This window comes from Haemaphysalis longicornis, unplaced genomic scaffold, assembly GCF_048455015.1.
Source record: "Haemaphysalis longicornis isolate Haplotype H1 unplaced genomic scaffold, Haemaphysalis longicornis Haplotype H1 scaffold_9, whole genome shotgun sequence".
In the NCBI taxonomy this organism is placed as follows: Eukaryota; Metazoa; Arthropoda; class Arachnida; order Ixodida; family Ixodidae; genus Haemaphysalis; species Haemaphysalis longicornis.
This window is the reverse complement of record NW_027526460.1, coordinates 169,332,542-169,344,659: the sequence shown is the minus strand read 5'-3', so window position 1 is coordinate 169,344,659 and position 12,118 is coordinate 169,332,542. Positions and strand designations below refer to the sequence as shown.

Here is a 12,118-nt window from a genome sequence, read left to right as displayed (position 1 = left end):
CCTGCTTTTGGTCTCTGCCTTTCGGGGGCTGAAAGCAAAGAGATTTCGAGAGGCAACATGACGGTTTTTCAGCTGCCATCATCTCCATAACCATATGGGACAGGCCCGATTGAGTAAATGTATGGAGCAACTTTAATGGGCACACGCCCCTTCTCTACTGCCCCCCTCCCCATGCGCACGCCTATGGAGTAAACGATGCAGCGATGCCTCTCGAGTACTGCCTCGAGATTTAACAAAAATAGTTGCTGCATTTTCACACATTTCATTCAAGAATTAATGTCAGTTACTGGCCAGGAACGGACCAGGAAAACCGCACGTTGCAGGTGTAGTTATACAAAGTGCTATTTGCCATTTAAGCTATATGCCACGTTCTTCCTGAACCCCCGCCGCCGCCGCCAATCCATCGTCCGGCTAGCTGGGACTGAGGGAATATGGTCACTTGAGTTTACCAGTAATGCCAGGATGTGATGACCAAACATGATTAGATATACAGCGAGTACAGTGTTGGATTTGCAGACGATTGGAAGGTATTGCATTTGCTGTCGAGAAGTTGGGCTTTAATAATAAATTACAAAAAAAAAAACTTTGACCCGGACGTGATTCGAACACGCAACCTTCTGATCTGGAGTCAGACGCGCTACCGTTGCGCCACCGAGTCAGCTGAAATGGCTAGCGTAAGACAACGGTTAGGTGGCCGTGATGTCCGCTGTCTGTGCACGAACGGGCGGTTGTCGTTTCGGGCTGGGAACACACAACAAATGGCTGGCGGCAAAAAAGCGGTCACCTCACTGGCCGCTACGTGGGAGGGAAAACAACGTTACGTGTTACGATTCGCGTGTGCCCTGCGGCAGTGGGGCGCGTAGGTTGTTCCTGTTTCACACGCAGTCAACATAGGTTTTGGCCTTCATGCGTCTTCGGCACTCGCTCCGAAGCTTTCGTTGCCCGGCGATCACTTTTGTCGTTTGGTCTCGACCAATTTCTGTTGCCGCGACAGAAATCGTGTCGCTTCGTCGCAAGTGTGAGCGCGCTTTTCGAAGGAGCTGGCGAGAGCGTCGTTTTTGAGGTTATGGTTTGCACGTCGTCTGCCGCTTAGAAAGTTTCTGGGGGTGCTCTGACACCGAAACCCCCCTGGCTACGCTCTTGCCAATGCAAGGGCGGGTATGGGTAGAGTGTACTAGAAGTTTTAGAGTGGCCCGAGCGGCGGCCTCTCCCATTGCTCCGCCGGGTCGACTTTCGCGCAGAAAATAAAACCGGTATAGCGGCGGCGCTGCTGTCGTGAACAACTGAACAGCCGGCGCTCCCCGGCACCAGCTGCAAGCCTGCGCGCGGCAAAATTTGCGTTGCTCGCGGTGGTGTTTTGCGCTTGCGAAGCTCATTTATTTTGGATTATGAAGTTTAACGCGCCGGCACTACACAGGCGATGAGGCAAGCGGTACTGGGGGGCTTCGGATTAATTTTAACCACCTGGGGATCTATAACGTGCGCCGAAATCTCGAAGACACGCGCGTTTTTCGCTTTTATCCTCCATCACAAAAGCGGCCCCGCCGCCGCCGGGAATCGAACCTACACCTTCGGTCAGCTGATTTAGAAAGTAGACGCAGAAACGTTATGACTCCGCTTGAACGATAATTTCTCATTTTTAATGCGTTTTCTGAAAACGTTAATTGTTGATATACAGTAACCTCTCGATAACTCATAGTCGTAAAATTAGCTGAAAATTCTGAGATTAGCGCAGAGTTTCGAGTTAAGTCAAATGCAGAAAATTTGTAGCCAGGTCCCTGAAATAACAGCTAGTGGTGCTAACAAAAGCGCTATTGCACAGGGGAGATTTCTTAATGAAGACAAAATAATTAGCAGGAAAAAGAAACTTTTATTATTGCAGAAGAAAGAACTGTGTTGCGCTCGGCTGTTTCGCGTTCGCATCTGCACCCCAGAAAAGCGTACCCGAGCTTCTCAATGCATCGCGTGAATTGGTGGTCGCCACCGCTACATTCTACCTTGTTACAAAGCAGACGCAGCTGACGCACGCACTTCTGGAGGCTCCTCCTCGTCCGCATGATCAGCTGCGTCGTCCACAGCAATGATGCACGCGCCAGACAGCATTCCGGTAACGGGGACGCGTAGTCCGCGTAAACTTGCACTTCACGACCGCGTTCGGCGGGAGTAATCATTCGAACGGGGACCTTATCAGCTGCCTGCAGCGGACTCTGCCTTGTGTCCTCTCTGCCAGTATTTCGAGACATCCGTGGTCCTCCGAAAAAACGTTTCGAGATAAAGGGGGTAATGCTTAGCGCCTATGGGAGGTAAACACACTGTGAGAAAAAGTTTCGAGAATATATTTTGAGATAGCAGAGTTCGAGTTAACGAGGGATTAATTTGACGGACAGGCACCAGGAACGTTTTTCCCTTCCCCTTCTTGACTCTGCGCATGAAGCAAAAGCGGCGAGCGCACATCCTATATAGGCTGTCTTTTTTTACGTTTTTTTACGTTCTCATTTGGAATAAAAATACCAAGAGCCTTCTTTTGGGCTTCCCCTAGCTGCCGTTGATGCTTGTACTGTCGTTAGTGGGCTTTCTTAATTATTTTATTAACCTGCTATGTCGCATATTGCAGGCACTTGGTAAGGAAGTGTGTACTGAAAACGAAGTGCCAAGTCTGCATGACCAATCCTGCATGCCAGGAGAAGATGCCGCTGTGTTTACTACCTCTTGTATTTTTTTTTTTTTTTGGGGGGGGGGGGGGGGGGGCTTCTGAATCCTTCCGTGCATGTTTGAAAGTTTATTAGCGATCTCTAGGACGTTTTTACCGGTTGCTTCAGCAACAAGGAGCTCCACCATGACAGCGTTATGGATGTGCCGCAGCCCTTTTTCACAGCAAACACCTTAACGGGGTTGGTTGCGACCAGCACGTGAGACCTTCACAGCAAATTTGGTTGGATTCTGTATACATTGTGGCACGGATTCATTTCTATATAAAAGGTTTAATCAAGTTCAGTGATTACATGCGAAGGTGGAGCAACACCTTAAACTTAGCCGTCGCTAATGATCGAGGGCGCGTTATGAAAATGCGTTGGCCAAAAATGTCAATTTAAACCTCCATGTTAGCGTTATTCCTAAACCTTTACCTGTGTAGACCTTGTGCATGATTTCCCGCGTTACATTTCATTTTCTGGGCTATCGAAAATGAAAACAAAATGTGTATTTTGTTCCAGTTCCAATTATATGAACCTCCATGTTAGCGTTCTTGAACCTATAGAGGTTCAAGAACGCTGTTGTCATTGTTATTGTCAAGAACGCTGTTGTCACGCGCCATCTGGGAGTTCATTGTTGTCGCGGTCAATATATTTTCTTATCTATGTTTTGAATTTGTTTTATGTGCGTGTAATTGTACCATCAGCATACTTGTGAATTAAATTTGTATTAATTTGATTCAACTCCTTTCTTGACATAATTAGGTGAAAGGTGGTGCGATTAATAGAACGTTGCGGGAATAGTTCTATGAAAGACGGTCATTGGGACAACTGAGCTAACCGCTGGGCTAACCCCTTTTTAGTTAAAAGGATACCTCGCTTGCGCGTGTCATTTTCTGATCGGCCACCACGGTGACCCGTAATTATCCCAAGCGGGCCATTCTTAAATACTGCTATAATAACAACTCACGCAATAAAAAACAAACGCAACTTATGATATTAACCCACATAACTGCAGTCCGAGCGTAAATTGCAACACAATAAATAAAAAATTAATCTTAGAAGCTATCATCCAAGTCCTCATATACTTTTTCATGTCCTTTGCGTCGACCAACTATGTCCATCAAGCAGCACAATAAGGACACAATCATAAAGCAATCATGAACTGGATCATACCAGGCAATTTCACGCAAAATACTTTTTTATGGGAAATTGAAAAAGCGAAAATGTCGCTGCAATTACTTTATTTACAATCCTCTACAAACGCTGCAAAGGAAAATCCGTAATTTTCCTTGTTGTTGTCGAGCGGGAAAGGCAAAACTAACGCAAAATGAGCTGCAGCGTTTATTTTTCATTTCGTTACCCACAGTCCACTGTACCTACAGTATATTTAAACAATTGGACTACCCGCAGACCTAATTTCGAGCGCTCTGCGCGTAAAGCAGCAGCGTTTCCTGGCCCGCGCGCGGCCGTGCGCGCGGCCAGCCGCCGCTTTCGCTTTCAGTTGTCGTTGACTACAGCGCCGCCGCTATTTTCTGCGCGAAACGAGCACCTCTCCGGGCGGCCGGTCGGGCCACTCTAAAACTTCTAGTACACTCTAGTATGGGCATGCCTAGCGTCACTAAGTAAAAAGCCTTTATTTAGTGACGCTAGGCATGCCCATGCACCCGCCCTTCCCCATTCGCGAAGCAATGAGAGTGCGGGCTGATCAGCTCGCGCGGCCTGAAATTCAAGAAAATTTGGCCGCACAATTAAGCCGAGCAGCGACAACTCACGGCTTTCTGAAAAAGGGAAATGCCACACACGTTTTTTTTTTTTTTTTTGGCTCAACTACATGTTTTTTGTTTTTTTTTCTCACTCACTCAAGTAATATCGTGGATCCCGATGTGCATAACGATCCACAGGAGACCAAATTTACAAGATTTTATGAAAGATAGCGATAACCTAATTTCTAGCTTTCGATAAGCATCTGCAGGAGTCGTTCAAGACTGGAAAGTGCACACAGTTTGATACCGAGTTGTGAAAAAATCACAAATCTGGGCAACTTTACCAAACACCACAGCACTAATTATTTGTACAACAGAGATGAAATCACGCGAAATTAAATTCAGACCACAGCCGTTTATCAGGTGTAGTGCATAAACATTCAAGAATTCTGAAGTGGATGGCTTGAGTCTGGAGAACACACCGTTGTGCGCCTCTAATTTCCAAAGTTCTTGCCAACTAAACTCCGTCATTACCTTTGAGGCACGGTTCCCTGTATTTTTTCCTGCTAATAAATGAAATAAATGGACAGACCAAATTAAATCAAGAATATTTTCCATGAGGAATACCAAATACTAGAACCAGCTTCATGCCTCAAAGGCTACTAATATGTTACGCATTGCCGCTTCTTAACACATCACTTGGATATATACTTGACCTTTGGGGCTTTTGTCGCAGTTCGAGACAAGAACCTGCGAACCTAAAGCCTTTAAAGTGTTCGGGAAATGGAATACTGACTTGTGTGCTGAATATTCAATGGTGACTACACTCAAGCTGAAACAAATGCTTTGAACGGGTGCTTTCCGCTACGCAAAGTTGTCCTATGCGACTTCCACCAGGAGCAAGCTTCGCACCTATGGCTTAAAAAGATGGACTGCTATGTGCAGTTAAAGGATGCTGTACTTATTAGTCTGAGAACTGAAATCGCAAATTTTTCTTTTGGAGACCTTCAATGATTGCAACATTGCTTGCAAGAGGTCGTACATAGAATGCCAATGGCTGGCCGTCAAAGACATGTAGGTAAGAGCATATATACAGGCTTGACTTCAATGTAAATAATGGTACACAAATAATGGTACAGAAATAATGGTACAGAGGGCCGAAACAAAGTTTTCAAGACTAAATATCAGAACACCAACCGGGGGAAACAGAAATCGTTGACTACTTTCACCTCCGATCGTGTAAAGGCCCTGGCCTTTGCTAAGAAAAGCCGTCAGGTCATCAGGAAACATCGTGCTTCTGACTGTGAACAAACAGCACTGCATTTTGAACACTTTCATCCCATCATAGTAACACACAATGTTATTCAATACGGAGTTAAATGAACCCTTGTTTCAAATGCATCACGCATTTTAAAGCTAACCTCCCGACATCGTGATGATTTCAGGCGTGGTACACAAGTTAGACATTGCTGAAAGTGACACATCTAAAATGCACATAGTTTGTTTCCGTTAACGTGTGGAACGGGTCAGTATATAAGTGCTATGCGTATCCACATGAATGCAGCATACGCATTGCTACTTTCCCTTAATGGTTTTCTGTGTGCACAATTGCAGTCACCACTACCCTAGTAGCACAAATTGTTGCCGCAACGTTTCTGCCGTGTTGCCAATGTTGTGTAACGTTAGGCAATGTTACACAACGTGGTGACAATGTTGCCGAATGTGGGCCAACATTGGACACATTCAGCAACATTCCCGCAACGTTTACAAACAACGTATAGGCAACGTTGCCCGTATGCACATTTTACACGTTGCAGCAATGTTGCCAAATGTGGGCCAACGTTGGAGACATTCAACAACATGCACGCAACGTTTACAAACAACGTATAGGCAATGTTGCCCGTATGCACATTTTTTCACGTTACAGCAATGTTGCCAAATGTGGGCCAACTTTGGAGACATTCAACAACATGCACGCAACGTTTACAAACAACGGATGCGCAACGTTGCCCGTATGCACATTTTTTCACGTTTCAGCAATGTTGCCAAATGTGGGCCAACGTTGGACCCATTCAAAAACATTCATGCAACGTTTACAAACAACGGATGGGCAACGTTGCCCGTATGCACGTTTTTTCACGTTCCAGCAATGTTGCCAAATGTGGGCCAACGTAAAATCAGTGTTGGACGCATCCAACAACATTCACGCAACGTTTAACGCATAGGCAATGTTGCCCACATGCACATTTTCTTGCGTTGCAGCAATGTTGCCAAATGTGGGCCGACGTTGGATACATTCATGTAACGTTTAAAAACAACGCATGAGAAACTGCCATTTACACGCTTTTTTCGCGTTGCAGCAATGTTGCCGAATGTTGGCAAATGTCATATTTATGATGATAAACGATTTCACGTGGAGTTACATAAGCTGCCTAAAAATTCAAATGATCCCGTACAGCACACTTGAATGTTTGCGATATAGTTACAGGATACGTTAATTTCGGGAGTGTGGTTAAAAGTGATCAACGCGTACGTACAGTTTCTACATATTTAGCAATGCTCACCAAAAACCTTCAAATTAACATTGTCTGTGTACATGTTTATCTAGGTTGTCGCAATATTGAGGAATGTTGAATGTATAGCAGCTTTCCATTTATTTATTATGTGAAACACCACACTAACCCATGTTTTGGAGAAATTACGTCGCCTATAAAAGTTCAAATGGCTATGCCCAATGGACGTCTTAGCCACAGTTCACTGCAACGTTTTTAGATTAGGTTGGTTTAGAAAATGTTGGTTCACTGTACCATCGCCTCGTGTACTTTAATTACTGTACTTTAGCTGCATATAATACGGCACTTACACGCACACGCACGCACATAAATGAAATCCCCATCGTCAGCCTGTCTACTGCAGGACGAGGGCCTCACCCATGCAGGAAAGAAAGTATTCTTTCCTCCTTGCACGGCACTTGCTTCGCGCCATCTCCGCGACCCCGACCTGCCCCGACATACAACCTCCCCCCCCCCCCCCCTCCCTCCTCGCCCGCTCCATCGCAAGGGGAAAAAACGTGGCCGAGCTTTCTCTTCTCGCGCAAACCCTGCCGCAGCCCAAAACGAAGAATCTGACGCCCCCGCGCCGGCTCCCTCCTTCGCCCTGAGCACGGCTTTTGAAGCTCCTTTCATGGCGGCCGAGCTCGTGCGGGTCATTCAAAATGCAAAAAGGAAAAGTGCGCCCGTAGCCGAGAGGCAGCACTCGCGCCTTCTTGACTTTGCAACTTCCACTTGTCTTCCGGCACCCTCCCTGCTCAATTTGGCCTCCTACTTGTCCCTCCCATCCTAAAAAAGAACAAATCTCCCAAACTTTTCTCCTCTTTTCGTCCTATTTCATTCACGAGCGTTGCCTCCAAAATTCTCGAATCCATGGCGCTCGCACGCCTCGAATTACAAGTATGCACGAATCTGCAACTTGAACCCTGGGCCGCAGACGGGTTTTCCTCGCCAGCGCAGTGCCATTGGATTCAATTGCCGACCTTGTCTCTGCACTAGAAAACGCGAAGGCTACCAAAAACCGTGGCCTTTGTCGTCCTTTTGAACATTCGCAAAGCCTTCGACCGCCTACGCCACGAGGCTATTCACGATGCACTAAAACGCTGCAAAATTACTCGGCCGTCACCCTCATCTCCCCCGACGTTACAAGACTGGACGAGGCCCGCCACTCCATCGCGCAAGAACCAAACAAGCAATACCCATACGCGTGGGTTGCATCATGCAATGCACCCGCTCGCATCCCAAGCATCAAATTTGGGTGACAAGAATCCTGCCTACTCAGCAGGCTCCGTAACTGGCTCCGTACTGCAGCCTCCATACCAGTGCTCACCTACAACTGAATGAGAAAATCAACAGTCCCACTTGTTCTTCATCCACATAAATCAAGCAGCCTAAAATATAGAATCCAATTCGCGAATCAAACATAAAGGCAAACCAGATTTCGCTCAAATTCCAAATCAAATAACTACCCGCTCTTCATTTAAAATATGAGTTACAAACAGGCCAGAAAATATTTTGGAGCTGGAAAGACGGGGATGAGGGGAGATTTGAACTAAGACACACTTTGTGTGGCTGGGGCCCCTTTATGTACACCACGCTATGAATGCGAATTCTCAGTGCAAGGAAAAATGTAAATTTGTGGACGTCCTAGTGATATCGCGTAATGATGTTATAACACACTTGCAGTGATATCGCATGGATGTCCACAAGCAGATGATCTTGGGTGAAACATATTGTATGGACATCACATGAATGTCCTGAAATGACATTGGATATTGTGACCATTTGTGGATATCCTATGGACTTTCGTGGTTTGCTGGGTTCAGAGGCAGACCGCAAAAACCACATCGATGTGTGATCATTTAGAAACACAGCTCTCGAAAAACTGCAGAAATGCATGTGGAGAAGTGTCACGCTGAGCGTGTAGATTCCCCCATGAAATCTTAAAGGAACCGTGAACGTTTGAACGTTTCTCAAAACGAAAGAAACGCGTGGTGCCGGTCCGACGGATGGCGTAGCCAAACTCGGCGGCAGATCCGTTTATTTTAGTCCCTCATTTGTTGGATGATCACACAATATTATCTTAGAGTGGATTGCAGCCTCGAATAAAATAATACCGCCATTCCGCGCATCGTGCGTTACAAGCCAGGTGCTGCACCGTTCTAAGACGGTCATTTTTTTCAAGATGGCCGCCGGCTGTTCCATGAATGAAATTCGTTTTTATTTCATTTTTTTAGTAAGCGGGTAAATCTCATCGCCGTTCTTGGTGTTAATGAAAATATACCACAAATATGGCACCTTCGATTGAAGGTTGAGCGCGAACAAAATATTTTTTTGTTCAGGAAAAACTTACAAAAACACTCATTTATTGCTGTATCATTTTGTAAAGCTAAAAAAATACACTAACAGGCTTCGTTTACGTTGGAGAACAGAATTTTAACAGGTCAGGCAGGCAGATTCCCGATCATAGCCAATACTTTCTAGCCTCACTAAGTTATCAGTGTCGTGCGTGAGCTCGCGTCATCCGCAAATTCCCCCGCAATGATCGTGTTGGCAGTGGCATTTCTTTGTGTTGCACATGGGCCCGCGGCGATTTCCTCCACGTGTAAGAAATCGAACTTCTATTATTAGTCACGCAGGCGTAATTATTATAATCATCGAAAAACTACGTCCAATAAATATAAATACAGTAGTCACTCGTTATAACGAAATCGCTTTATTCGAAATATCGCTTCATTCGAAATTTATTCTGGTCCCAACCCAAACGGATGCATTTTAGGCCGCATTACTCGAAGCGCCAGAAGAGCTTGACCCGCTTAGAGCGAATTAAGTGGCGAGCGGAGGCGTCGCCGTGCCGCGGTGACCCAGTGGCGAGTCAGGCTGTCAACATGGCAGGTCAACACAAGCTGGTACTTCGCCGGCGGTTTTCTCGAGCCGGTCATGCTCGATTCGGGTGATCCCCATTTTGGGAAAACGGTCCAAATGCGTGGTAGGGTCATTGAACTTCGTCGCAACACATTGGTCAAGGGCGTGGACACGACGGTGCGCGAACACTGGCAATCGAACCGTAGAATTGGCAGTGTCGCCGACAACGAGGCGCCGAAGAACTCTTGTGTTGCAAACTTCACGGCTGCACAACTCGGGAAAACAATTCCCAGTGATCATGCAATGCCCCTAATGCGAAACCGATCAGTTTTCATGATTGTGCTTTGTACGCCCAATGAGCGGTTAATCTTTTTATTATTACTATTTATTTATTTTTTGAGCTCAACAAACAACCTCCGTCTCGAGCCACGGCATCTGCGGCGCTTTTCAGCGCAAAACTCTCGTATAGCGTTTCGTGACGCCCGCACGCCCCCCTATAAAAGGGGCACTGCCGCTGCCAATTTTTGTGGGCGGCGACCATAGCCTCCTGCATTGCTTGGTCAAATGGTCAAATTGTAGCAGGGGTTGCTCTCGCCCGGCAAGAACATGAAACAGCCACCACAGCTTACTCTGAATAACGTTTTGCTTCAGTGAATACATTATGGTTTGATTCCTCGCAGCTGTTGCGTATAATAAGCTAAACTGGTTTAGCTTTTCTCGAGTGGTTGCTTATATCAATATACCGCTTATAACGAAATTTTTCGCCCACTTGCTGACTTCGCTATAACGAGGGATTACTGTATCTGTATTCTACATGTTTCCTCTTAGTTTTACGGAATAGCAAGCTCAGTTTAAGCCAATCTTTGCAGCGCGTTATTTGTTTTCATCAGTAAACATGCAATAACAAGAAGTTTGTGTTCCCCCTCGCCCCCTACTTGTTGCTTATCCCTGCTCCATTTATATGTCCCATTTGAACTTCAGCCTTCGTAATATCGCTCAAAAACAGTCACTTTCAAAAGCAATCATGACTTTTCTATACTCGTCGTGCTAGTCGCACTTTTCTTATGGAGTTGATGAACAAATTTTTACTTTTTTACAGTGAGGTGCCCACAATAATTTGAAGATATGACTCAACAACGAAGCACCTTATTTCTATACCCGTTTTTTTTTTTCATTCACTTTTCCTAAAGGTATATACGCATACGACGTATACACGCAAAAATTTCTTGGCGGCGTGCATCTGACACATGAGTTTCTTGAGGACAGATTGGACTTACAATAACTCTAAGCGGCCGCTTTTGTTGGCTATGGACGCGTTTCCGTGAAGTCCAGTCCCCGCGAAATTTGTGAACGTGTGCAATGAAACGTCGCTGTGCCACACCTAGTAAAAAGCCAATCAAATTATATAGGTACGACAGTCACGCTCTGAAAAATCAATACCTGCAGCGTAAATCAACTTAGATCCGTGTAAATGACACCCAAATAATGACGTGTTTTAAGCAGAATTTCACTGATGTACGAAACCAACTTTTCCATTTTGCGAATGCGCTCTTATTGGAACATCCGTGCGCTCAACGGTTCGCACCAGCCCCTGCAGGCCGTGTCGCTCATGCAATTGGTATACCGATTGTCTCATCTTATAGTGTGATTTAGTTATTCTAGAAACCCACCACAGTGGCTGTTGTGCTAGCGCTGAGTCCAAGGATTGAGCCCGAGGACGCGGGCTCGATTGCAGGCCGCCGCAGCCGCTTTGTGTGTGTGTGTGTGTGTGTGTGTGTGTGTGTGTGTGTGTGTGTGTGTGTGTGTGTGTGTGTGTGTGTGTGTGCGTGTGCGTGTGTGTGTGTTGTGTGTGTGTGTGTGGAAGCGAGAAGCGGAAATGCCCGTGTGTTCGGGATTTCGGTGCACGTTAATTAGATTCCTAGGTAGTCAAAATTAATCCGGAGCCCTCTACTACGGTGCGCCTCATCGCCTGTGTAGCGTCGGCGCATGAAACCTCATAATCAGTCAAATCAGATATTTTAGGGCGATTTTAACACATCATTAAACTTAAAGAGCAAAACACAGCTGCTGAGCACCGATAAAGCCGCGCAGCTTTCACCCTCAACTGTGCGTTGTCACGTATGGCCAACTATCGGGCTGTTTTCGTGAGTCTTTTACAAATTCCACTCGGGTGCGTTTTTGTCCATGTGCATGCCGCATACTATCCAGGAAACTGACCAAATGCACAGCGCCTGCTAATTAACCCAACGCGCGCGTGAAACGGACGGCGCAGCATTTCGACGTCGTGAGGCACGAATGAGAACTTGGG

General features: G+C 46.0%; 1 protein-coding gene and 1 non-coding gene across 8 annotated transcripts in view; one reads left to right on the top strand and one right to left on the bottom strand.

Moving 5' to 3' along the window:
- Hdac11 (Histone deacetylase 11) overlaps positions 1 to 12,118 on the top strand; it is a 98,336-nt gene that overhangs the window by 44,293 nt on the left and 41,925 nt on the right. The window lies entirely within an intron of this gene.
- Trnaw-cca (transfer RNA tryptophan (anticodon CCA)) lies at positions 587 to 658 on the bottom strand. The gene has a single exon. It is a non-coding gene; the product is annotated as a tRNA-Trp (tRNA).